This window comes from Sinohyriopsis cumingii, chromosome 18 (genome assembly GCF_028554795.1).
Source record: "Sinohyriopsis cumingii isolate HCF-2022 chromosome 18, ASM2855479v2, whole genome shotgun sequence".
Lineage (NCBI taxonomy): Eukaryota > Metazoa > Mollusca > Bivalvia > Unionida > Unionidae > Sinohyriopsis > Sinohyriopsis cumingii.
The window spans coordinates 17,080,938-17,106,013 of NC_142978.1; the positions used below are offsets into that span (position 1 = coordinate 17,080,938).

General features: G+C 37.7%; 1 pseudogene; it reads right to left on the bottom strand.

Annotated features, from left to right (window-relative positions):
• Positions 1 to 40: 40 nt before the first annotated feature.
• LOC149776155 (uncharacterized) lies at positions 41 to 21,919 on the bottom strand (annotated as a pseudogene).
• Positions 21,920 to 25,076: the final 3,157 nt, after the last annotated feature.

Sequence of the window (25,076 nt, forward strand, 5' to 3'; positions counted from 1 at the left end):
ACACTTTATAAAACTGAGTACAACGACGATACAACAGGTTTCATTTTGAACAAAGAACACAGGCTATAACTCGATTTTCAACGTATGGTGGACACGGTAGTGATCCACATTTGGCCTGAATTATGTACATCAGATGCCCTTCTTTATTAACAATGCTTCCAGGTGTTGACTCTGGGTTTGCGTCCACGCAAACGTAGTTTGTCGCTCCAGCGTGATTATAATGCCCAGTCACCAGATACCCTGTGTATTCCATGCTCCACCCCGGGTAGCAATTCGTTCTAGCAGGGATCATGAGTATGTTTGCTCGTGTAGTTCTACACACAGAACATGGCACGTCGAGATCATTTGAGACAGTAATAAAAGGATTAGTTCCACTGTATACTTTATACTCTGCACCGTAGATAAGTCCACTAAAATCGGTATTTCCAACATTCGCCCCCATGTAGGATTCTCTGGCAAGCAAAGAAAGTCAGCAGCACTTCCAGTGTGAGTCCAGAATGAACCACCAGCAAATCCTAGGGTAAAGTAGTAAATTATTGGCAGTGCATGTTAAATAACTCAAAACTAATAATCATTAAGGAATGTGTTTCATACTTCTTCAACCGAAGCAACTTCAATTTTTGAGCATCTGAACGGTTTTTGAAACACGAAAAGCGATACAATAAAATGGTATTAGTTGGGTGCTTGGAGTAAAAGTTCAGAAACGGTAGACAGAAATAACCGTACAATAATAAAACAACAAGGAGCATTGCAACATCCTTTCAGTTGCAGTGAGATTGTTGGAAACGGTCACAGAGGGTAAAAATACAGTATAAACAAAGTTGCGTTGGAAAATGGTAAGATATTGTACGATAACGCAACGGAGCCATTGAAAGTAAAATTTAGCAAATGATATGCAACTATTACATTACGCGAAACGATCTCTGATTGGTTGTGGTAAACACTTTACGAGTATTGTCTCGCTAGTAACAACAACTTCTTTGACTCTTGATGCCTCAAAGTTATGTTGGGCTTATGCTGATATAATCGGTTTATATTTAGTATATTGTCACAAAGAGACAGTAATGTCGTTGATCATTATGTCCTAGAATTACAACAAAAACCTCACTTAGAGTAAAGGCAGCCGATCTTCCATCTATTTAACAGTGCATATTCTAAAGGATATCTTTTTAAACATATATAAACATGTACATAAATAATTATTTTTATATTTATGTTAGCTGTGAGAATGAAAACTATGACATCCATATAAAAACCTCACATAACAGGCATTTGTCCAATTTTACTTCGTTAATAATGTTATTAAGCTCATTTGATTTATATTTTGAAGTAGAAAAATCCTCGAAATATCACATGCTAAGGCTGTGGTTTGATGAGAATGCTTTTGTAGAGTTTTGAACAAAAGCCATTATTTAATTACATGGATCTTCCTCACTTATTGAAACATTGAACAACGAATGACACCGACAATTATGCAGATTGATCAAGTTTTTTTATCGATGACTTTAACGTTTGTTGATCGATGTCTTAAAAATAGTCTTTGAAGGTATGGCTCTCTTTCTCAAAATAAACCCTAACTTGACAAAAAAACTAATTTCATTGCTTGTTAATTTAAATATGTTTGTTGATCATCACTAAAATAATGCGATTAATTTGCATACATATGCGAAGCAGGTTATCCAGTCCGTATACTATCCAGCATAGCTATGTGTAGCACCTATTTACATCAGTAGTGAAGGGGGTCACTTTAGCCTCAATGGGAATTAGCATTAAAAACACCCTTGGGTCAGATTAGCCTCAACGGAAGTTTAACATGGAGAAAAATCGTGGGTCAGATTAGCCTCAATGGAAATTAACATGGAGAAAAAATCGTGGGTCAGATTAGCCTCAATGGAAATTTAACATATGGAAATTGAACATGGTGGGTCTGTATAGCGTCAAGGGGAATTGAACATGGTGGGATTGTCTGGGGACAATGATGGTAGAGGGTCAAACACAACAGAGACAGAAACATACATACACTAGTACAAGCGTGAGATTTATATATAAAGCATTACCAAGACCTGAAATCTTGCTGGGGTGTTCAAAAATTTGCATAATTGTAATGATGCTATAAATAGCAATAATCAAGGAAATGCTCAACGACAAAATGGATGTGACTAAAAGTAACGCTAAAATGACGAAATTGTCCCAGAATTTAAAGGAAAATAAACATATCCCCGAAAATTAAGTTACAATGGTTTAGACTAAAATGGATAAAATTAGTAACTACTTACAATATCAACTTCTGTGACGATCGTGAATAAATACCTATGTATCTATAATCAGCTGAAATTCCTATGAAATCCCACTATCTATTTATAGCTCCAACTTGTGGGTTTTTCCTTTGGAAAATCCCACTATCTTTTTATAGCCTCAGCTTGAGTGACGTTCCTGTTTATGAATTCTAGTATATATGTATAGCTACAAAATGTGGAAATCCCCAAGTCGATATTTATAGTCTCAAAATTTCCAGCATGAGTGACGTCACTGTACTGAACACTAGGGGATAAATGGCAACAGTGTTGCAAGTGGCTGACCTGAGTACGCGCTACTGTAGGTAGGTAGGTAGAGTGTATCTGATAGGGATAAAGTGAGTTTTATAGGGACAAACAGAGACCAATACACACACACACACAACATACGCGCGCAGACACACTCACACTCACACACACACACAGACACGCACACACACGCACACACACACACACACACAAACACACACACACACACACACACACACACACACACACACACACACACAGACAGAGGGAAGAGGAAAAAACAAACCCCAAATATACTATCCACACTCGGGAGGAAGAAAAAAAACAACCAAATATACGATCTACACAACGTACGCGAACACACACACACACACACACACACACTATAAAATGGATAAAATTAGTAACTACTTACAATATCAACTTCTGTGACGATGGTGAATAAATACCTATGTATCTATAATCAGCTGAAATTCCTATGAAATCCCACTATCTATTTATAGCTCCAACTTGTAGGTTTTTCCTTTGGAAAATCCCACTATCTTTTAATAGCCTCAGCTTGAGTGACGTTCCTGTTTATGAATTCTAGTATATATGTATAGCTACAAAATGTGGAAATCCCCAAGTCGATATTTATAGTCTCAAAATTTCCAGCGTCAGTGACGTCACTGTACTGAACACTAGGGGATAAATGGCAACAGTGTTGCAAGTGGCTGACCTGAATACGCGCTACTGTAGGTAGGTAGGTAGAGTGTATCTGATAGGGATAAAGTGAGTTTTATAGGGACAAACAGAGACCAACACACACACACACACACACACACACACACACACACACACACACACACACACACACACACACACACACACACACACACACACACACACACGCACAAACACACACACACACACACACACACACACACACACACACACACACAGAGGGAAGAGGAAAAAACAAACCCCAAATATACTATCCACACTCGGGAGGAAGAAAAAAAACAACCAAATATACGATCTACACAACGTACGCGAACACACACACACACACACACACACACACACACACACACACACACACACACACCATAAAATGGATAAAATTAGTAACTACTTACAATATCAACTTCTGTGACGATCGTGAATAAATACCTATGTATCTATAATCGGCTGAAATTCCTATGAAATCCCACTATCTATTTATAGCTCCAACTTGTGGGTTTTTCCTTTGGAAAATCCCACTATCTTTTTATAGCCTCAGCTTGAGTGACGTTCCTGTTTATGAATTCTAGTATATATGTATAGCTACAAAATGTGGAAATCCCCAAGTCGATATTTATAGTCTCAAAATTTCCAGCGTCAGTGACGTCACTGTACTGAACACTAACGGATAAATGGCAACAGTGTTGCAAGTGGCTGACCTGAATACGCGCTACTGTAGGTAGGTAGGTAGAGTGTATCTGATAGGGATAAAGTGAGTTTTATAGGGACAAACAGACCAATACACACACACACACAACATACGCGCGCAGACACACTCACACTCACACACACACACACACACACACACACACACAGAGGGAAGAGGAAAAAACAAACCCCAAATATACTATCAACACAGAAGGGAGATAATGCAAACCCCAAATAAACTATCCACACAAACGTACGCGAACGCATACAAACCCCAAATATACTATCAACACAGAGTGAAGAAGAAAAAGTTTTTTGAAAGTACCTAAGCCCTCACCTGCAATGACCAACTCTGCCAAACACCTACACCCCACCCCTCCCCACCCCCACTCCCAACACTACAAAACCCATTTAATCCGTTATTTTATGGCATCAGTGTGTGATTTAGGAAACATCAAGACACAAAATGATGGATGAATAGACTGACTATTGTTTACCGACTTGCATGCCTAAAGAGCGTGCGTGAAGGAAAACATCCTTCCATTTCAATTCTAACTAAAACATGATCCAGAGGGATAGAGAGAGGTGAAAGAGCACAATTTCATAAAGTGTGAGTAAAAAACAAAACACGCCATCCTTATTATACAATGTCAAGACCAAGAGACACTTACGTTTTCTTTCTGGTCTATTCTCTTTTAGAAGGTAGTATGAAATTTCACATCAGGGCCAACGCATCGGCTCACATTGTCAATTTTTCCATTTCCATGTCTTTACTGGCACAAGTTCTTCATCATCTTCAATTTCTTCTTCTTCTGAATCCCTCTTCTCTGTTTCGTCTTGTTTTTGTTTCTTCTCTTTTCTCGTAGGGCACTCTGAATTCCAGTGTCCTTTCTCCTGACAACGATATTAGGTATCTTGACTTTTGTCTCTCTTTCTTAGACGAAGCAGGTATTCTGGAGACAAATACCCATTTACCTTTGCAGATATAGCAAACTTCATTAGCACTTACACACTTTCGTTTGACTCTCATCAAATCAACGACCAAAAGAGTAAGTTTTGTTGCCACTTTCGCATGTGAATTATGCTTTCGTATGACTTTTAGCAAATATTTGACCAGCAGGTCGATCTGTGCTGACTCTTCCATCTTCTTGATCGTTTGAGAGCGGAATGAATACTCTGACGCTAAGACACTCTCCTTATATACAGAGACCTGCCGCGTATGTAACCTAGTCAAATGTAATTTTGCAATAAGATGAAACGATTTCATTGAGGAAGTAAAAGGCAATGATGTACCGTATCGCCTCACACAAAACCTGAAGTGTTAGTTCAAATCCGTGTCAGCGATTTCGAAGACGACATAACTGGGCTTTAATCAATGCTCTCCATTTCTGCCACATAACCACGAGTCCTGATTCACGACAAAAGAAATTTCGTTCGGTCCATAAAAAATAGTATCACATCTGAGAAACGCAAAAACGAACTTCCAGAAAACTGAGAACGACGGCTTACACCTACAACGTAAATGTATGAGTTCAAGTAGTGCGTAAAACTTAGTCAAATTAAATTTTTATAGTCAAGACGAAACGATCTCTTTTCGAAGAAGAAAGCAGACACCAAACGACAATGGCGATCCGTGTCACACAACACTTTTCAAAATGTGTATGATCAGAGGTTTGTTCTAGCGATCTGCACGGTTAAATTAAATGTTGATGTATTTGGCAATAAGACGGACACAATTTCCATGGGATCGCCCATGGTACGATTGTTCGTGCATTAGTTTAATTTTTAAAAATATTTTTTATATAAATCGCCTATAGGATAGACCCAGTAAAGCATGGCCATTCTCGTCACTGTCTGAATAGCTACTCAAGTCAATTCGAAGCGAACGCGGTAAGAAAATAAGTATAGCCAATGAAATGGCTTACAACGGGTGATGCATTGTTTTGTTCTAGGACTGTGTGGCATAATAATTCCTATGTTCTTGCGTTGTTACCATTACAGTGCAGACACTGAATATGAACTTACAAGCCCTCTTTGTGTGTGTGTGTTGTACCATTTCCTCTTACCACATCAAAATACTGAGCGTCACAGTATTGGTTCGCGTTTTCAAGCTGGCCATTTTTTATATCTCACTTAAACATTTCGACATAAACACTCACACTCACATCGGTAGAGTCAGAACAGACGTGTTACAGTATTGAGGGGCATGTTATCTTTTTTTTTTCAAACTAATAAATTTGGGGTTTGTATGAAGTAAAGAACCGAAAGTACAGTGAAACTCAAGGATGATGACCCAATCTGTCTGTCTATTGATGCGTGTATTTACTTAAGAAGAAATATGACCTCTAAAACACAAAGAGATACGACAAGCATGATTAGATTAAACACAACGATGTTTTTTCCTTCACGCCCGTGTAATTTAGAGTTTCAATCGTCTTTGAAGACAAACTTGGTCTCCTTTTGTAGGGCTTGAAATAATAAAAAAAGCTGAAAGATCTTAAGCACTTTGCTATAGATAATTTCATCAACAGACTAAACAACATAAATACCGTTACAACAATAGAAAGCCTTAAATCTTCTATCAAAAAGAAATGCATGAAAAAAATTAAAGATTAACGATAACTAACCAATGAAACCGAATTTAACAAAGGCAATGACATGTGAAGAAATGCCTCTCACTTTGGAAAGGTAGGCGAATGTACTCTGCCATGCACCATCAACTTGAAAAAAATTATAAACAGAGAGAAACCTGAATTCAAAATTCAGTTGTTTTTTTTTCTTCAAAATTATTTCGTTTCTTTTTCTCTTTTTTTTGGAACAAATCTAAGCACTAATATAGAGTGGAAAAGGGAAAATGCACATACAAGCTTTGATATTTCTGAAAAAATGAGGGGATATTCCTAACGTTCATAACCACCTATATATGCTTGGACTTGTCTGTGACTTATCCACAAAACAAGATGTACATATTTCTGGTCAAGCTGCAAGTGTGTGCGTGTTTTTGAAAATGGTAAAACTTGGATATACAATTTTCTCGTGACACTTATAAAGTGAAGAGTCTGTGCAAGTGTCAAAAGCCAAAGTCATATAAGTTTTGTATTTTGTACGGCTTGTAAAGATTTCCACTTAGGAAATGTGAAGTATCACAAGTTATTATCACAAACAGAAGTGGAACATAGGGGCTTGCAAGAAAGAAAATAACCCAGACAGTTGGTGTCATCAAGAGTGCTAGAGACGGTACCCGAACTTGCTTGCTTGCTTACTTGAATTAAAGTGATTTTCGCTCTAATGGAGCATGTATCACTGGTTTAATAACGCACCGCGTGATTTTTAATTACTCCTGGGAAGGAAAGAGAGCCTCATCCCCCAGGCTTTTATGTACTCACAGACTGTTTTTAAATTTAGCCACTCAGGTGTAGGACTAACTAGTCCTTAACAACCTGACTGAAAGGCTTTACACATGAGTGGGAATTGTCTCACCACACACTCATTTTTCTGTCCGAGCGTGGTAAAGGAGGAAAAAAGGTGCTCAGCAAGACAGCCATGGATGTTAAGTACTCACCAAAACGCTAGCCCGTACTTATTTCAAATCAAGTCGTGTCACCAAAAAAAGACGACGTGTACGACATCAAAGGCATTGTCAAACGCAGAATGCCTCAATGCTAACTGGCTAGGTCTGCATTTCTTGCTCCCGCTGCTGTTGCGTATATTTCTTCCCTCCACACCGAGTTCTGGGCTTAATTCTTTTAATTTCGTTGTACCCGAACTTACATTATCCATATTATTACCAACAAAAAAAAAACAAAAACGCACAGACCTAAAAGAAACACTCACTCACTTTTTTACAGAACATTACTATTTGTAAAATTATGATAAGCGACGGAAACGAACAACTTAGAGTCACACTTTCTAACCAAGATAAAGAAATCATGTGCTGAGAGACTCACTTCTGTATTTTTTCTTCTAACTGACTAACATATCATAGGCAATGGAATGTTATTTCTTTTCGAGAGTATGGGGTAGCCCTGAATTTCTTTTGGGAACTTGACGCTATGGCGATCGCTTAGGTTATAAGATGGCGGCCTCCTCTGATGACAGGCTTTCTCACAGGATAAGGTTTGCTTCTTGGGAAAAGAGAAGAAGAACTCTTTGGTGTCGATACGACAATCGACAAAGCCTCTGTCAGGTTCATGCTGCTGCTGTTGCTGCTCTCTCTGCCGTTTATGAAGTCTGTACTTCTCCATCCATTCTTCTTTCTCCTTCTTGAATTCCTCCTTGAAGAGATCTTCTTTCAGGTCTTCAGTGACTTTCAACATTATGATATTGTCTATCTCTTCAGGTCTCGGAATCAAACTTGTCATGATCCTATGCAAATTCACATAGGCTTCGTTCAACTTGGCTAATATTGAGCACATCTTCGTAGGAAGATAAGTTAACAATGGATGGGCAGACTGGAGACTGCCCCGTTTTTATGGTCAAAGCGCGGACGTGAAGGAAAACATTACTACACGGTTTTCGAGCCGGAACGTTCAAATAGTCTTATGGGAGGGATAGAGGGAAGTCAAAGAGCATGAATCAAGATTCCTATAGCCAAACAAACCACAAAGGCATTTTTTTCTTCAAAACACAACATTTTTTATTCATACTAACAAACAACTCTAACATTTTTTTTAACAATGATCCAACACTATAACATCAAACATTTTTTTCAAATACCAAACATTTTTTTTCAATTCACACTCTACTTTAAACAGGGCTGACAACGTTGTGAATGAAATTGTGATTTCCACTGTTGGAAGTCATTAGGCCATTGATGGACACTACGTTTCCTGGTTAGAGACAAAAGATAAGCATACTGGTCACAAAACCATCGATCTACTTTCACATCGTTTCTTGAAGAAGAACGAGGATCAAAATGAGTCACTAAATGTTCTAAGGAATAGCCCAGGCTGCGATGATGCAGAAAATACACACAGTACTGTTCACACACCAAGGAATCTGTGCCTTGTAATTTCACATTATTGAATCGGGTGGTCTAAGCATTTCTTCTCATAAAGTCGATGATATCGTCTTCCAAAGGGGGCAATCCGTACGAATCGAAATATTTCACACATCCTTCTTGAGGAAAGTAAACGGCTACCCAGTGGGTTCCTGTCGTCCGTGTTGATCACGTAAGCTTGATGGTTTTGAGGTTTGCGATGAGGGAGTTCATCTTTAGCACAGACGACAGGATTCCAAGAAGCAGTGTACGAACTGTGGTTCAAAAGGTAATAAAGTTCTCAGGTATCCATGTTCTTTTTTCTTCTTCACAGGTAATAATAAGTCGTCAATTCGATCCTGACTTTCTGCTTGAAAATGTCTGACAAGTAACCGTTTTCTTCGCCTTGTCTCCCAACTCTAATCCAACAGAGCTTCGATGCGATGGATCACTTGAGTTGTTAATGGAGGACAATAATGTTCACGCAAGCCTTTATACCGCTGTTGTAACACGTCTTCTTCCGAGATGAGACTCCAAGCTTCGTCCAGATATTCGTCCAATTTTTCTTCTTGACTCAGCATTAGGCATTTATCGTGTTGAATTTGACTGGGATGATCGTTATGACATCGATAGCAATCTTTCTTGATCAATTCCTTAATTTTTTTTCTGTCAAGACTATAGCATAACAGGAAACTATATGTGATTCTTGTTCTGGCCATCTAGACTTCATCATGATGACTTCTTCGTCTTTGTCTTGGGGTTCTCCTTCCTCAGGATCTTCACATTCCATGTCCAAAGAATCCCTACTATATAAACATTGATAAAAGTCTTCCATGACTTCTAATAGTGTAGAATGACTTCTCTCAAACTGTTGGTTTATATCGTATTGTCCAATTCAGCATACAGGAGGACGTTCACCGTATTATCTGCGCCTAGATTTTCTGCAAACTGAAATTCCACACGCATCTGGCCGGATTTTATAGGGTGAAAATGTCACTCGTAGCTGTCTTGACTTACAATTCGTTAGAGAACCGTTTTCGAAAATGGAGTTTCACTGTAACTTTCCCTTTGGAGAAGGGAATATTTTGTCCCAGATCTCCTTTTATAGCAATGTTGACAGTGTCTAAATACGACTTACTGACGGGTAAATAGTGAGGATATACAAATTCACGATGTACGTGATAGGTGTTTGCACCTTCCTGGTCATTGTTTGTGGTACTATCCACTTTGAAAGGAATGACACGCAGTAACGGCACAGAGGTGTGTCCCACCACGTTGTACTCCACCACATCGGAATACACAAAGATTAAATTAAGTCCTTGGTTCAGTTCTTCCGGGTTTCCAAAAGCTCTGTAAAAATCCATATTACTTTTGATCTTGGGGCTCATATTGTTTGCGACCATTTCTTCATGTCCACCCAAAATTTCAAACAAACTACCACTGAACCTGAGGGACATTGTGTCCGTATCTTGAAATTTGATCACGAGACGATGAGCCACTTTATGGTACTCAATCTTCACACTTTTTTTGGCTCTGTTCAGTGCTTTGCCAAAGGCTAAGTTGAACCTGTCCGCAATAGTGTCTACCAAATGTTCACCACTAAAATAATAACCTGAAGGAATTTTCAAGGTGTAGATAATGAAGGCTGGATTGCTGGCTGCTATTGTGTCCCCTAAAAACCCGATTTTGTTGATTTCTTCCTCCAATTGGGCATTCAGGATTTCCACCTCGAAAGTGTTTTGCTTTTCGGTGATGTTTTTGATTTGTGTTGGGTGAATGATTTCCACTAAAGCCACTTCCCAATGGGCTTCGTGATCTAACTGGATGGTCTGAGGTAATTTGACCGTGTAACAGCACAACGTGTTGTTGGGAAACACCTCCATGGAACTGTCACTGGGTAAGGTTAAGTAAAATTGGTTGTTATTGCTCATACTTCCAGAGTTTTGTGGCTCTCCGAGGCGATACTGGAAGTCAGAGGAGTGTCTCCGCCCAAAATGGATTTGTTGTTGGAGTGGTGGCTGGCACTGACACTGGACACAAGCTTCCCGTGGTTCTCGTTCGAGGAGAATTTCAGGGAGGGATTAGGAAGCAGGTAACCGATGTAACTGCTCAATACAATGGTCCACAATTGTTTGTCTCCTTGTTGCAAACTCAAATTGGCGATGGCTGCCCCGATGACACAATACACCACGAAGATTTGGCAGAAAAAGACGATTTGTGTTTTAGGCACACGTTCTCGAGACCTCACCCACAAGGGTTGTTTTTGTAAATCTTGCAGAGAAGAATTGGGTGAAGGAGTGGTCGCAGTAGCTGAATCTGTGTGAAAGGGAATGATGGTCACTTCTTTTTATAGTCGATGACGTGCGAAACGTCGATACAAGAATGATAACTGGTCGGATATCCTTTCCAACGTACTTTGACTTCTTTGACACGTCGTTTGCCCACTTTACGGTTTCTGCCAGTTAGCACTCCACCCACCTCGAGAACACAAATAACATCTAGTCAACAGCTGACTATACCTAACAAACAACCCGACCCGGAAAGAGTGGTGGCAAAACAAAGGGCCAATTATGTTAGACAAACGGTATGACAAACTCAAATGTAATTATCGGAGGCACTACGTTCTTTTCTCACTCCGATACTACAGGCAATCTCAGCTGAAATAACAACCACAACAACAATAACAGCGACAGACACCATAGCAGCGGATTTGAAACTATCTACCTCAACTGAAGAATTAGTATCAGAACCAGAAAATGAAATTGAGGCGGTTGAGGAGGAGGAGGGGGACGCTGACCCTCGTTGAAAAGTACACCGAAATGGGGCTAGATCAAGCATTGTATGACGTGAACATAGCAGGGCAGTTTATTAGAGCCATACAATACGTTGCCTACAGATCTCTAGACACCTTTACACCAAGAACTTCTCAATGGGGATTAGGGGTCAGAGTTCTTCCCCAATTCTACAGACAAACCTACACTGGATACCCCCTCAGTCAACTGGTAGAAGCCGCTGCTTACATTACCGCCCATCATGGCTACGCATTTCCTGATATCAAGAATCATGAGACTAGGAGTGCGGGAAAGAGCGTGAAAGCAAAAGAGAGACGTGTTACCTTCTAACAGAAAAAACAGACTTTTTTAGGGCTCCAAAAGATTGCTTTTTATTAAATAGGGAACCATATTTGGCTTGGTATCCCTCCTTGACTAAACTATTCTCGAAACAAACTTGACCCATTGGAACACTGCAACAAACTTAACTTTTTAAACCTAACAGTGACCAAACTGGTATATGTCGCTTAGACATAATAATTTGAAAAAGATCAGTATGGCTATTTTTATGTACACTAAGTACTAATATTAGACAGATATGTTAGGAAATTTAACAGACTCGTTAGATTTGAACTAAGTGCACAGGTGGTTAACACATTATTGGTACTTATCATTGTCGATTAGCAAAAAACGGGACTTGATTTGAAATAAGTACGGGCTAGCGTTTTGGTGAGTACTTAACATCCATGGCTGTCTTGCTGAGCACCTTTTTTCCTCCTTTACCACGCTCGGACAGAAAAATGAGTGTGTGGTGAGACAATTCCCACTCATGTGTAAAGCCTTTCAGTCAGGTTGTTAAGGACTAGTTAGTCCTACACAAGCCCTACAAAAGGAGACCAAGTTTGTCTTCAAAGACGATTGAAACTCTAAATTACACGGGCGTGAAGGAAAAAACATCGTTGTGTTTAATCTAATCATGCTTGTCGTATCTCTTTGTGTTTTAGAGGTCATATTTCTTCTTAAGTAAATACACGCATCAATAGACAGACAGATTGGGTCATCATCCTTGAGTTTCACTGTACTTTCGGTTCTTTACTTCATACAAACCCCAAATTTATTAGTTTGAAAAAAAAAAGATAACATGCCCCTCAATACTGTAACACGTCTGTTCTGACTCTACCGATGTGAGTGTGAGTGTTTATGTCGAAATGTTTAAGTGAGATATAAAAAATGGCCAGCTTGAAAACGCGAACCAATACTGTGACGCTCAGTATTTTGATGTGGTAAGAGGAAATGGTACAACACACACACACAAAGAGGGCTTGTAAGTTCATATTCAGTGTCTGCACTGTAATGGTAACAACGCAAGAACATAGGAATTATTATGCCACACAGTCCTAGAACAAAACAATGCATCACCCGTTGTAAGCCATTTCATTGGCTATACTTATTTTCTTACCGCGTTCGCTTCGAATTGACTTGAGTAGCTATTCAGACAGTGACGAGAATGGCCATGCTTTACTGGGTCTATCCTATAGGCGATTTATATAAAAAATATTTTTAAAAATTAAACTAATGCACGAACAATCGTACCATGGGCGATCCCATGGAAATTGTGTCCGTCTTATTGCCAAATACATCAACATTTAATTTAACCGTGCAGATCGCTAGAACAAACCTCTGATCATACACATTTTGAAAAGTGTTGTGTGACACGGATCGCCATTGTCGTTTGGTGTCTGCTTTCTTCTTCGAAAAGAGATCGTTTCGTCTTGACTATAAAAATTTAATTTGACTAAGTTTTACGCACTACTTGAACTCATACATTTACGTTGTAGGTGTAAGCCGTCGTTCTCAGTTTTCTGGAAGTTCGTTTTTGCGTTTCTCAGATGTGATACTATTTTTTATGGACCGAACGAAATTTCTTTTGTCGTGAATCAGGACTCGTGGTTATGTGGCAGAAATGGAGAGCATTGATTAAAGCCCAGTTATGTCGTCTTCGAAATCGCTGACACGGATTTGAACTAACACTTCAGGTTTTGTGTGAGGCGATACGGTACATCATTGCCTTTTACTTCCTCAATGAAATCGTTTCATCTTATTGCAAAATTACATTTGACTAGGTTACATACGCGGCAGGTCTCTGTATATAAGGAGAGTGTCTTAGCGTCAGAGTATTCATTCCGCTCTCAAACGATCAAGAAGATGGAAGAGTCAGCACAGATCGACCTGCTGGTCAAATATTTGCTAAAAGTCATACGAAAGCATAATTCACATGCGAAAGTGGCAACAAAACTTACTCTTTTGGTCGTTGATTTGATGAGAGTCAAACGAAAGTGTGTAAGTGCTAATGAAGTTTGCTATATCTGCAAAGGTAAATGGGTATTTGTCTCCAGAATACCTGCTTCGTCTAAGAAAGAGAGACAAAAGTCAAGATACCTAATATCGTTGTCAGGAGAAAGGACACTGGAATTCAGAGTGCCCTACGAGAAAAGAGAAGAAACAAAAACAAGACGAAACAGAGAAGAGGGATTCAGAAGAAGAAGAAATTGAAGATGATGAAGAACTTGTGCCAGTAAAGACATGGAAATGGAAAAATTGACAATGTGAGCCGATGCGTTGGCCCTGATGTGAAATTTCATACTACCTTCTAAAAGAGAATAGACCAGAAAGAAAACGTAAGTGTCCCTTGGTCTTGACATTGTATAATAAGGATGGCGTGTTTTGTTTTTTACTCACACTTTATGAAATTGTGCTCTTTCACCTCTCTCTATCCCTCTGGATCATGTTTTAGTTAGAATTGAAATGGAAGGATGTTTTCCTTCACGCACGCTCTTTAGGCATGCAAGTCGGTAAACAATAGTCAGTCTATTCATCCATCATTTTGTGTCTTGATGTTTCCTAAATCACACACTGATGCCATAAAATAACGGATTAAATGGGTTTTGTAGTGTTGGGAGTGGGGGTGGGGAGGGGTGGGGTGTAGGTGTTTGGCAGAGTTGGTCATTGCAGGTGAGGGCTTAGGTGCTTTCAAAAAACTTTTTCTTCTTCACTCTGTGTTGATAGTATATTTGGGGTTTGTATGCGTTCGCGTACGTTTGTGTGGATAGTTTATTTGGGGTTTGCATTATCTCCCTTCTGTGTTGATAGTATATTTGGGGTTTGTTTTTTCCTCTTCCCTCTGTGTGTGTGTGTGTGTGTGTGTGTGTGTGTGTGTGTGTGAGTGTGAGTGTGTCTGCGCGCGTATGTTGTGTGTGTGTGTGTATTGGTCTCTGTTTGTCCCTATAAAACTCACTTTATCCCTATCAGATACACTCTACCTACCTACCTACAGTAGCGCGTATTCAGGTCAGCCACTTGCAACACTGTTGCCATTTATCCGTTAGTGTTCAGTACAGTGACGTCACTGACGCTGGAAATTTTGAGACTATAAATATCGACTTGGGGATTTCCACATTTTGTAGCTATACATATATACTAGAATTCATAAACAGGAACGTCACTCAAGCTGAGGCTATAAAAAGATAGTGGGATTTTCCAAAGGAAAAACCCACAAGTTGGAGCTATAGATAGTGGGATTTCATAGGAATTTCAGCTGATTATAGATACATAGGTATTTATTCACGATCGTCACAGAAGTTGATATTGTAAGTAGTTACTAATTTTATCCATTTTAGTCTAAACCATTGTAACTTAATTTTCGGGGATATGTTTATTTTCCTTTAAATTCTGGGACAATTTCGTCATTTTAGCGTTACTTTTAGTCACATCCATTTTGTCGTTGAGCATTTCCTTGATTATAGCTATTTATAGCATCATTACAATTATGCAAATTTTTGAACACCCCAGCAAGATTTCAGGTCTTGGTAATGCTTTATATATAAATCTCACGCTTGTACTAGTGTATGTATGTTTCTGCTTCTGTTGTGTTTGACCCTCTACCATCATTGTCCCCAGACAATCCCACCATGTTCAATTCCCCTTGACGCTATACAGACCCACCATGTTCAATTTCCATATGTTAAATTTCCATTGAGGCTAATCTGACCCACGATTTTTTCTCCATGTTAATTTCCATTGAGGCTAATCTGACCCACGATTTTTCCCCATGTCAAATTTCCATTGAGGCTAATCTGACCCAAGGGTGTTTTTAATGCTAATTCCCATTGAGGCTAAAGTGACCCCCTTCACTACTTACATCGTTCCATCCCTCAAACAAAAATATTTGTTACATCTACATTTACCACCTGATCAATCAGATCTTCTATAGGTAAACATAGATTTGATACAAAATAGGGTTCTTCTCAGATGTAAATATTTATGTAAGCAAATTCAGACTGTTCTATAAATAGGATGGTTCGCTGGAGATTTATTATAACCCTTCGCTATGAATCAATTAGAAGTGGCACGTACAGCCGCGGTGGCTCAGTGGTTAACGTGTTCGAATTCTACCGTCGGACCTGCCAGGGTCAACTATTGTGCTGTGTCGATGTGAAAGGCATTTTACTGACATGAAATGGACCAAATAACTTATTTATCTTGCGAAGCCTTGACGAGAAAAATGACACTAATCTGCACTTGTACATACAGCCTGGGACGATTAAAATTTCAACGGTGTTCACGAATTCATGCAAATGTCAATGATTGGAGCAAAGTAAAACTAGTCATGGAACAACACACCGTGTGTCTTACATGATCGTGCCTCAGACGATCTTATCTCCCTTACGTGACTGTGTTTCCCTACTCATATTCGGTATAAAACAGCGCCTTGTTATGTTGCGAGAAGGCAAATCATGTTCCACTCTAACTTCACCCACGCACATATTACCCTAATAAAAGAAAAATATTTTCATAGCGATATACAACCTGAGCATGTGAAAGTTTCGATTTACATTTTGTTTGCAACATTTGTTTTCTGTACGATAAACAGAACAGTCATAACCATGTTATTTTTATGTGCCATCTTATCTGTTAGGAATCTGAGAGAGAGAGAGAGAGAGAGAGAGAGAGAGAGAGAGAGAGAGAGAGAGAGAGAGAGTTTGTTAGACAATTGTTTAACAGTTATCGACAGAATAAGATACAGTTTGTGTTACCTTTGTATACTAGGTCTGTTCCGTTTTCTGGACATGTGTTCCTTCCCCATCTCACGTATGTCGACCCAAGCCCTTGAGATAAGAGTAGTAACAAATATCCTTTAAAGAAGTAAATCTAGTCGCCTATAAGCACAATTATCATTGCAAAACAAATGAGTTCATCTGCTGCAATTTATTGGCCTTTGCTGAGAGGATACGTTGATGTACCGCAAAAGACCATTTCCCAGAAATTTTCAATGTAATACGCTGACTTATTCATTTCATAAAATGAATTACAGAACGGAAGGAAATATGGTCATTTAATAAAAAATCCAGTTAACATCTTAGTTACAGATGTCGAAAGTAACAGTTGGTTAGCTTGATTGAATATTGCAATCACTTACAGCAAAGTAATAAAGAATACATTATTAAGCAATTTAAATTTGTACAGGGATCAGCACAAAGAAGAATAATAAAAGACACTTACCATTTGATTTATTTTCTGTAAGTCGCTGAATTTCGAAATGTTTCTCCTTTACATCTGTTTCAAGAGCTTTTACCTTTTCTTGAAGTTGTATGAGGATAGAATCCGTTTCTCTCTGAGAAAATTCAGCTCTTAGAAGTCTCTCTAACAATTTGTACTAGTAATTAGAAGTTTCTCTAACAATTTGTACTAGTAATTGGACAGTCACTTGTACCAGACGCTTGGGTCATTTGTGACTGGCTGCCAACAACAAGGAGTGTGAACAATAAACATTGAATGAAACACATCATCTAAGTTGTAGCATTAAAGCATACAAAACTATATTGCTATTAATGCAACAGATCTTCTAAAATATATAATAAGACGATGGCCAATACAGTAGCTGAATGTCTTGAGGTACTGAGTAATGTAATGAGAGTCGACCTGACAATAAATCAGCCTCTACGATTTTATCAAGCTTTGGAACTAGCCTTTAATTGGTTAACATTAGTTCACGTGGCACTGGAATCTACCAGTTATTTGTTTAAGAGATTTATGATGAAATGCACACGTTTAAATAGTGTGTAGTTATTTATAGTAGTTACACAATAGGAAGACCTGGGCCAATAAATTAAATCTATCCATGTTAAACCTGTTAGTCGGTTCATATCTACCTTAAACCGGTGTTAGTTGTATTGAATTTGAATTGTTTACTGTACGGTATGAATGGTTATGCTATGTATACCTGTGATTTGTATTTGATCTTAGCCAAAAGTCAATATAGTCGTCTCCTTGACCAGTGACATTTAATTTGTAAACAAAATAATACATAGCTAATATTTCTCAACGACGATATATTAAATATTCAGATTATTATCTTTGGATGAAAACATATTTGCGTCTATCTGAATGTATGACAATTGTTATTCACTTGGTAATTTCTATGCATATTGACAACTTTGAATGTTTTGGAGAGGAAACTGGCTTTTATCAGGGCTGGAGTATTGTGCTTAAGTTTTCAATATCAATATTGTTTGCATGAAAATTTACTCATTCCTGCCTTACAATTAGAGGCAGAATCAGCCTTATTATTGTGTTCAGTTAATAATTGATTTGATACTTGGTGCCCGGCCAGGAACTTTGTTAAGACTATGATAACATTAGGTTCAAAGATTGCATCCAGAGTGATCTTATAATCTAACTTGATGCGGAAAAGGTCAACATTTAAAAAATGCTGTTTATGCAGTTGCCGATTATTAGCTGACTTACAGTTTCTTTTGTCAAGATGTCTCCTTCTATAAGAGTTTCGAATCTCAATCCAGCACGTCATTTAGCAATCAAGTTCTGTTAAGACTGATCAGAAACCCTTATCTTTTCCCACGTGAAGCTATTGCAAGTAGAAATGGCATGTTCTTTCTATTTGGTGCAGATTGAAACGTTAGCAACATAATCATTAACGCTCTTAGTTCTTCCAGATCAAGGTCAGGGTGATGTATTGGAAACAATATGTTTGATGAATCAAACAAAACCCAGTCTGATTGTAGTATGGAAACTTATGAACCATTTATGTGGAATGCTTCTATATCACATATTGGTGATTATAGCCAGTCAGTGACTATTAGTATTCTAAGGGATACAGTAATTTCTCAGATTCTTTTATTATCAGGTATTTTGCATTTTCTGAGAAGTCTTTTAATGAAATTGTTCTTATTCAAGAAGTAGAGTGCGGCTTTGTTAAAGTTAATCTCAATTGTGTAATTGAGTGATCAGACATAGTCTCAGAACTTGTGACGGTCGGAACTGTGACTTCTATACTCATCAAGTGCTTTCATTTATTACTAGGAAAAAACCCAGCTAGAAATAAGGTTGTGGTTAATCCATTCATAACTAACAACATTGTTTGGATCATAAAGTCAAACTAATTGAAAATGCAAAGCCTGATTTATACCCAGCTTGTGTAGTGATTAGAGCCATGGCAACGAAAGTGGTTGAGAATAATGTTGATCAGAAAAATGTTTCGTTTTAGCGACATATGGATTGGACAGGATTTTTGATGAGGTTACATTTGATTTTGGTATTGTTCAGTTAAAAGGGATTGATCACAATGAACTTCGTTTAACTAGTCATTCTCTTTATCCTAATCAGGAGACAAACGACAATTACTCGTCGTCGAACATGAACATGTTTCTGAGATACCGTTTGTTTCAGAAGGCTATTAGCGAAACTGAAATCACTCACGGATCTGTTTGTGATTTCGTTAAAATAGGGTCCTTATGAGAAAATGGAGACCACCTGAGATACACGCTAGTGATCAGTGATTATTGATGTATCAAATTGTTGTTTCTAGTTTGTACTGACAGCAAGTTCTTAGTCTAGCCCATGAAAAATCTTTACTTGATTATTTAGGCGCCATTATTTTTTCTTACATGATTTTGAATCATTTTATTAGCCAAAAAGTTAAAGTAATGCTTCTGATTTATTGTAGATTGTGTCACACTTTGTCGAATGTTTAGAAAACTAAAAAAAGATAAATAAGGCACATCTGCAACCAAAATCTGGATTTACAAACCATTTAGCAACAAAATGCTAGATTGTGTCGGTTTTTTACGCAAGACTGAATAAAAATGAAAGTAAGATATGACAGAAATACAAAGGAATGGTGTGCCAAGCCGGCTAATAAAGTTCTGGTTCTCTTGTTCATACCTCAAAGTCCTCTTCGAGCTAAGTATTATGGTCCTCATGAAGTTAAAAAAATGTAAGTTATATTATATCATTAACAAACCTTGGAGGCGAAAGCAAAAACATCTCTCGCATATACATATGTTAGAGGGGTATGTTGACAAAGCTAGCACTGTTTATCATTCAGTCAATTTAATTGTACGTGTCCCAAGCTGTGAGGATTTAAAGGTTGGAACGAAATAGGACTGTTTTTTACTCTGGAGTAACTGATCTTCGGAATTCAGAAATATTGCAGGATCATGACCAGAAACAGCTACATCAGCAGCTGCAAGAAATGAGTGAACTAAAACAGCTATTATTTGAACATGACGACACGTTTCCAGATGTTCTAAAAGCAACAAATAAAATCTACCATAATGCTAACATTATAGATTACACACCTGTGACGCAGCATCCGTTTAGGATTAATCGTCTTAAAAAGGAATGGGTTATTAAATAAATTCCGTATCTGCTGAAGAATTTATTTTAAAGAGGCTGATGTCGTTGGAAAGAGAAAGATTCCGTTCCGGGATAGAAATTATATTAAACTTTAAACTTGACTTTTAGCTCTGCCAATTGTCAGCTTGCATTTTATAGCATTATCTGATGAACATTAATAACAATGATGCACACCCAAAATCTAAGGCTGAGTAAAAGTTAAATTAAAAATAATATAAAGTATTTAACATATTCTTTGATATCTTTAGTTTGATACATATAAAAGTGCTGGTTTTTTTCTCTGGTTGAATTATATAAACATAATGACATTGAACAGTAACTTCGAGTACTAATTGTGAGAAACAAGCATGCTCGGTGATAGCCAAATTCATTAAACATTGTATAAAACCTTCCTTTGTGTGCCATATCATTATTCCTGAGCTAGTGCGTGCTTGTTTCATAATCTCTATTTTAATTTCTCATCATATGTGTCAATGACACCCGATGTGACCATAAACTGAATCGATCATTTGCTTTCCAAACATTTTGCCCATTTGATTTTTATGCTGGAATATTTTATACAATAACATTTATTCATGTCAATATTGATATTCTGATCAATAAAGGCGTCCTAAAGTCGAATTTGGACTCATATGACAGAATAAAAGATTAATCGCTTTAAAGAAACATAATTTTGATAGCTACGATAACTTGTAAATGACCCATTATATGATCTGATGGTTAAAACAATTTAGTCTTTGTACTCAAACCTACAAGGAGGTTAAGAAATATGTTAATCAGAAACGTGACTGAAACGAAAATTAAAAAACAAATTCCACCACGAGCATCTCCATTACAGGAAATGTGTTCTAAACAAATTGTATCTTGTAATATTCTTTTTCATGTACAGATTGACAATGAAAACATAATAGTTGGCAATCAATAGCTGGGTTGCCATCCGAGAAAGTCTACTACTCTCGAACGTTTTTGCATATGGCAAAGTTAACATCCTATTATTTTAGATTGTGCACTTCGTAGAGAGGGTTAGAGAATTAGTGCGTGCAGGAAATGTTTTCGGCGCAGTATCACTGATAAACCCGAGTTAGATTCCTAGTGGTGGACACTTGAAAGGTGTCTAACTTGCACAATAATAGTATATATCTGTCTGTCTGTCTGTCTGTCTGTCTCTCTCTCTCTCTATCTTTTGAAGATAAAGCATAGCTGTAGTCCATGCTTGGTTCAGTCATCGATAAAGAAAAGGATTTCGGTACCTTCACATAGTGTCAAGATTGTGACTTATTTTTAAAAACTTAATCGCGCATTGACATATGCTCTAGTTTAAAGCGCATAATTAGCTTTTAAAACATGTTTTTACTGCAATGCTATGTTTTGAATAATAATTCCTTCATATAGCTTTGCAATGACGGATAGAAAATGTCTTGTATTGTAAAAGTCCTATGTCATTAAACGTAAGAAGAGTCATGATTGTGACGACTTTTATTAAACATACTTGTCATGGTGGCCATTAAGAGATACATCGCATCTACGTGTACAAGATAAAGATACTGGTCTAATGAACACTTTATAAAACCGAGTACAACGACGATACAACAAGTTTCATTTTGAACAAAGAACGCAGGCTATAACTCGATTTTCAACGTATGGTGGACACTGTAGTGATCCACATTTGGCCTGAACTATGTACATCACATGCCCTTCTTTATTAACAATGCTTCCAGGTGTTGACTCTGGGTTTGCATCCACGCAAACGTAGTTTGTCGCTCCAGCGTGATTATAATGCCCAGACATCAGATACCCTGTGTATTCCATGCTCCACCCTGGGTAGCAATTCGTTCTAGCAGGGATCATGAGTATGTTTGCGCGTGTAGTTCTACACACAGAACATGGCACGTCAAGCTCGCTTGAGACAGTCAAAAAAGGATTAGTTCCACTGTATACTTTATACTCTGCACCGTAGATAAGTCCACTAAAATCGGTATTTCCAACATTCGCCCCCCATGTAGGATTCTCTGGCAAGCAAAGAAAGTCAGCAGCACTTCCAGTGTGAGTCCAGAATGAACCACCAGCAAATCCTAGGGGGTAAAGTAGTAAATTATTGGCAGTGCATATTAAATAACTCAAAACTAATAATCATTAAGGAATGTGTTTCATACTTCTTCAACCGAAGCAACTTCAATTTTTTAGCATCTGAACGGTTTTTGAAACACGAAAAGCGATACAATAAAATGGTATTAGTTGGGTGCTTGGAGTAAAAGTTCAGAAACGGTAGACAGAAATAACCGTACAATAATAAAACAACAAGGAGCATTGCAACATCCTTTCAGTTGCAGTGAGATTGTTGGAAACGGTCACAGAGGGTAAAAATACAGTATAAACAAAGTTGCGTTGGAAAATGGTAAGATATTGTACGATAACGCAAATGAGCCATTGAAAGTAAAATTTAGCAAATGATATGCAAATATTACATTACGCAAAACGATCTCTCATTGGTTGTGGTAAAAACGTAACGAATATTGTCTCGCTAGTAACAACAACTTCTTTGATTCTTGATGACTCAAAGTTATGTTGGGCTTATGCTGATATAATCGGTTTATATTTAGTATATTGTCACAAAGAGACAGTAATGTCGTTGATCATTATGTCCTAGAATTACAACAAAAACCTCACTTAGAGTAAAGGCAGCCTATCTTCCATCTATTTAACAGTGCATATTCTAAAGGATATCTTTTTAAACATATATAAACATGTAAATAAATAATTATTTTTATATTTATGTTAGCTATGAGAATGAAAACTATGACATCCATATAAAAACCTTACATAAGAGGCATTTGTCCAATTTTACTTCGTTAATAATGTTATTAAGCTCATTTGATTTATATTTTGAAGTAGAAAAATCCTCGAAATATCACATGCTAAGGCTGTGGTTTGATGAGAATGCTTTTGTAGAGTTTTGAACAAAAGCCATTATTTAATTACATGGATCTTCCTCACTTACTGAAACATTGAACAACGAATGACACCGACAATTATGCAGATTGATCAAGTTTTTTTATCGATGACTTTAACGTTTGTTGATCGATGTCTTAAAAATAGTCTTTGAAGGTATGGCTCTCTTTCTCAAAATAAACCCTAACTTGACAAAAAAACTAATTTCATTGCTTGTTAATTTAAATATGTTTGTTGATCATCACTAAAATAATGCTATTAATTTGCATACATATGCGAAGCAGGTTATCCAGTCCGTATACTATCCAGCATAGCTATGTGTAGCACCTATTTACATCGTTCCATCCCTCAAACAAAAATATTTGCTACGTCTACATTTACCACCTGATCAATCGGATCTTCTATAGGTTAACATAGATTTGATACAAAATAGGGTTCTGCTCAGATGTAAGTATTTATGTAAGCAAATTCAGACAGTTCTATAAATAGGATGGTTCGCTAGAGATATATTATAACAATTCGCTATGAATCAATTAGAAGTGGCACGTACAGCCGCGGTGGCTCAGTGGTTAACGTGTTCGAATTCTACCGTCGGACCTGCCAGGGTCAACTATTGTGCTGTGTCCATGTGAAAGGCATTTTACTCACATGAAATGGACTAAATAACTTATTTATGTTGCGAAGCCTTGACGCGAGAAATGACACTAATCTGCACTCGTACATACAGCCTGGGACAATTAAAATTTCGACGGTGTTCACGAATTCATGCAAATGTCAATGATTGGAGCAAAGTAAAACTAGTCATGGAACAACACATCGTGTGTCTTACATGATCGTGCCTCAGGCGATCTTATCTGTCTCACGTGACTGTGTTTCCCTTCTCATATTCGGTGTAAATAGCGATTTGTTATGTTGCGATAAGGCAAATCATGTTCCACTCTAACTTCACCCACTCACATATTACCCTAATAAAAGCAAAATATTTTCATAGCGATATACAACCTGAGCATGTGAAAGTTTCGGTTTACATTTTGTTTGCAACATTTATTTTCTGTACGATAAACAGAACAGTCATAACCATGCTGTTTTTATATGCCATCTTATCTGTTAGGAATCTTTGAGAGAGAGAGAGAGAGAGAGAGAGAGAGAGAGAGAGAGAGAGAGAGAGAGATAGAGAGAGAGAGAGAGAGAGTTTGTTAGACAATTGTTTAACAGTTATCGACATAATAAGATACAGTTTGTCTTACCTTTGTATACTAGGTCTGTACCGTTTTCTGGACATGTGTTCCTTCCCCATCTCACGTATGTCGACCCAAGCCCTTGAGATAAGAGTAGTAACAAATATCCTTTAAAGAAGTAAATCTAGTTGCCTATAAGCACAATTATCATTGCAAAACAAATGAGTTCACCTGCTGCAATTTATTGGCCTTTGCTGAGAGGATACGTTGATGTACCGCAAAAGACCATTTCCCAGAAATTTTCAATGTAATACGCTAAATTATTCATTTCATAAAATGAATTAAAGAACGGAAGGAAATATGGTTATTTAAGAAAAAATCCAGTTAACATCTTAGTTACAGATGTCGAAAGTAACAGTTGGTTAGCTTGATTGAATATTGCAATCACTTGGAACAAAATAGTAAAGAACACATTATTAAGCAATTTAGATTTGTACAGGGATCAGCACAAAGAAGAATACTAAAAGACACTTAC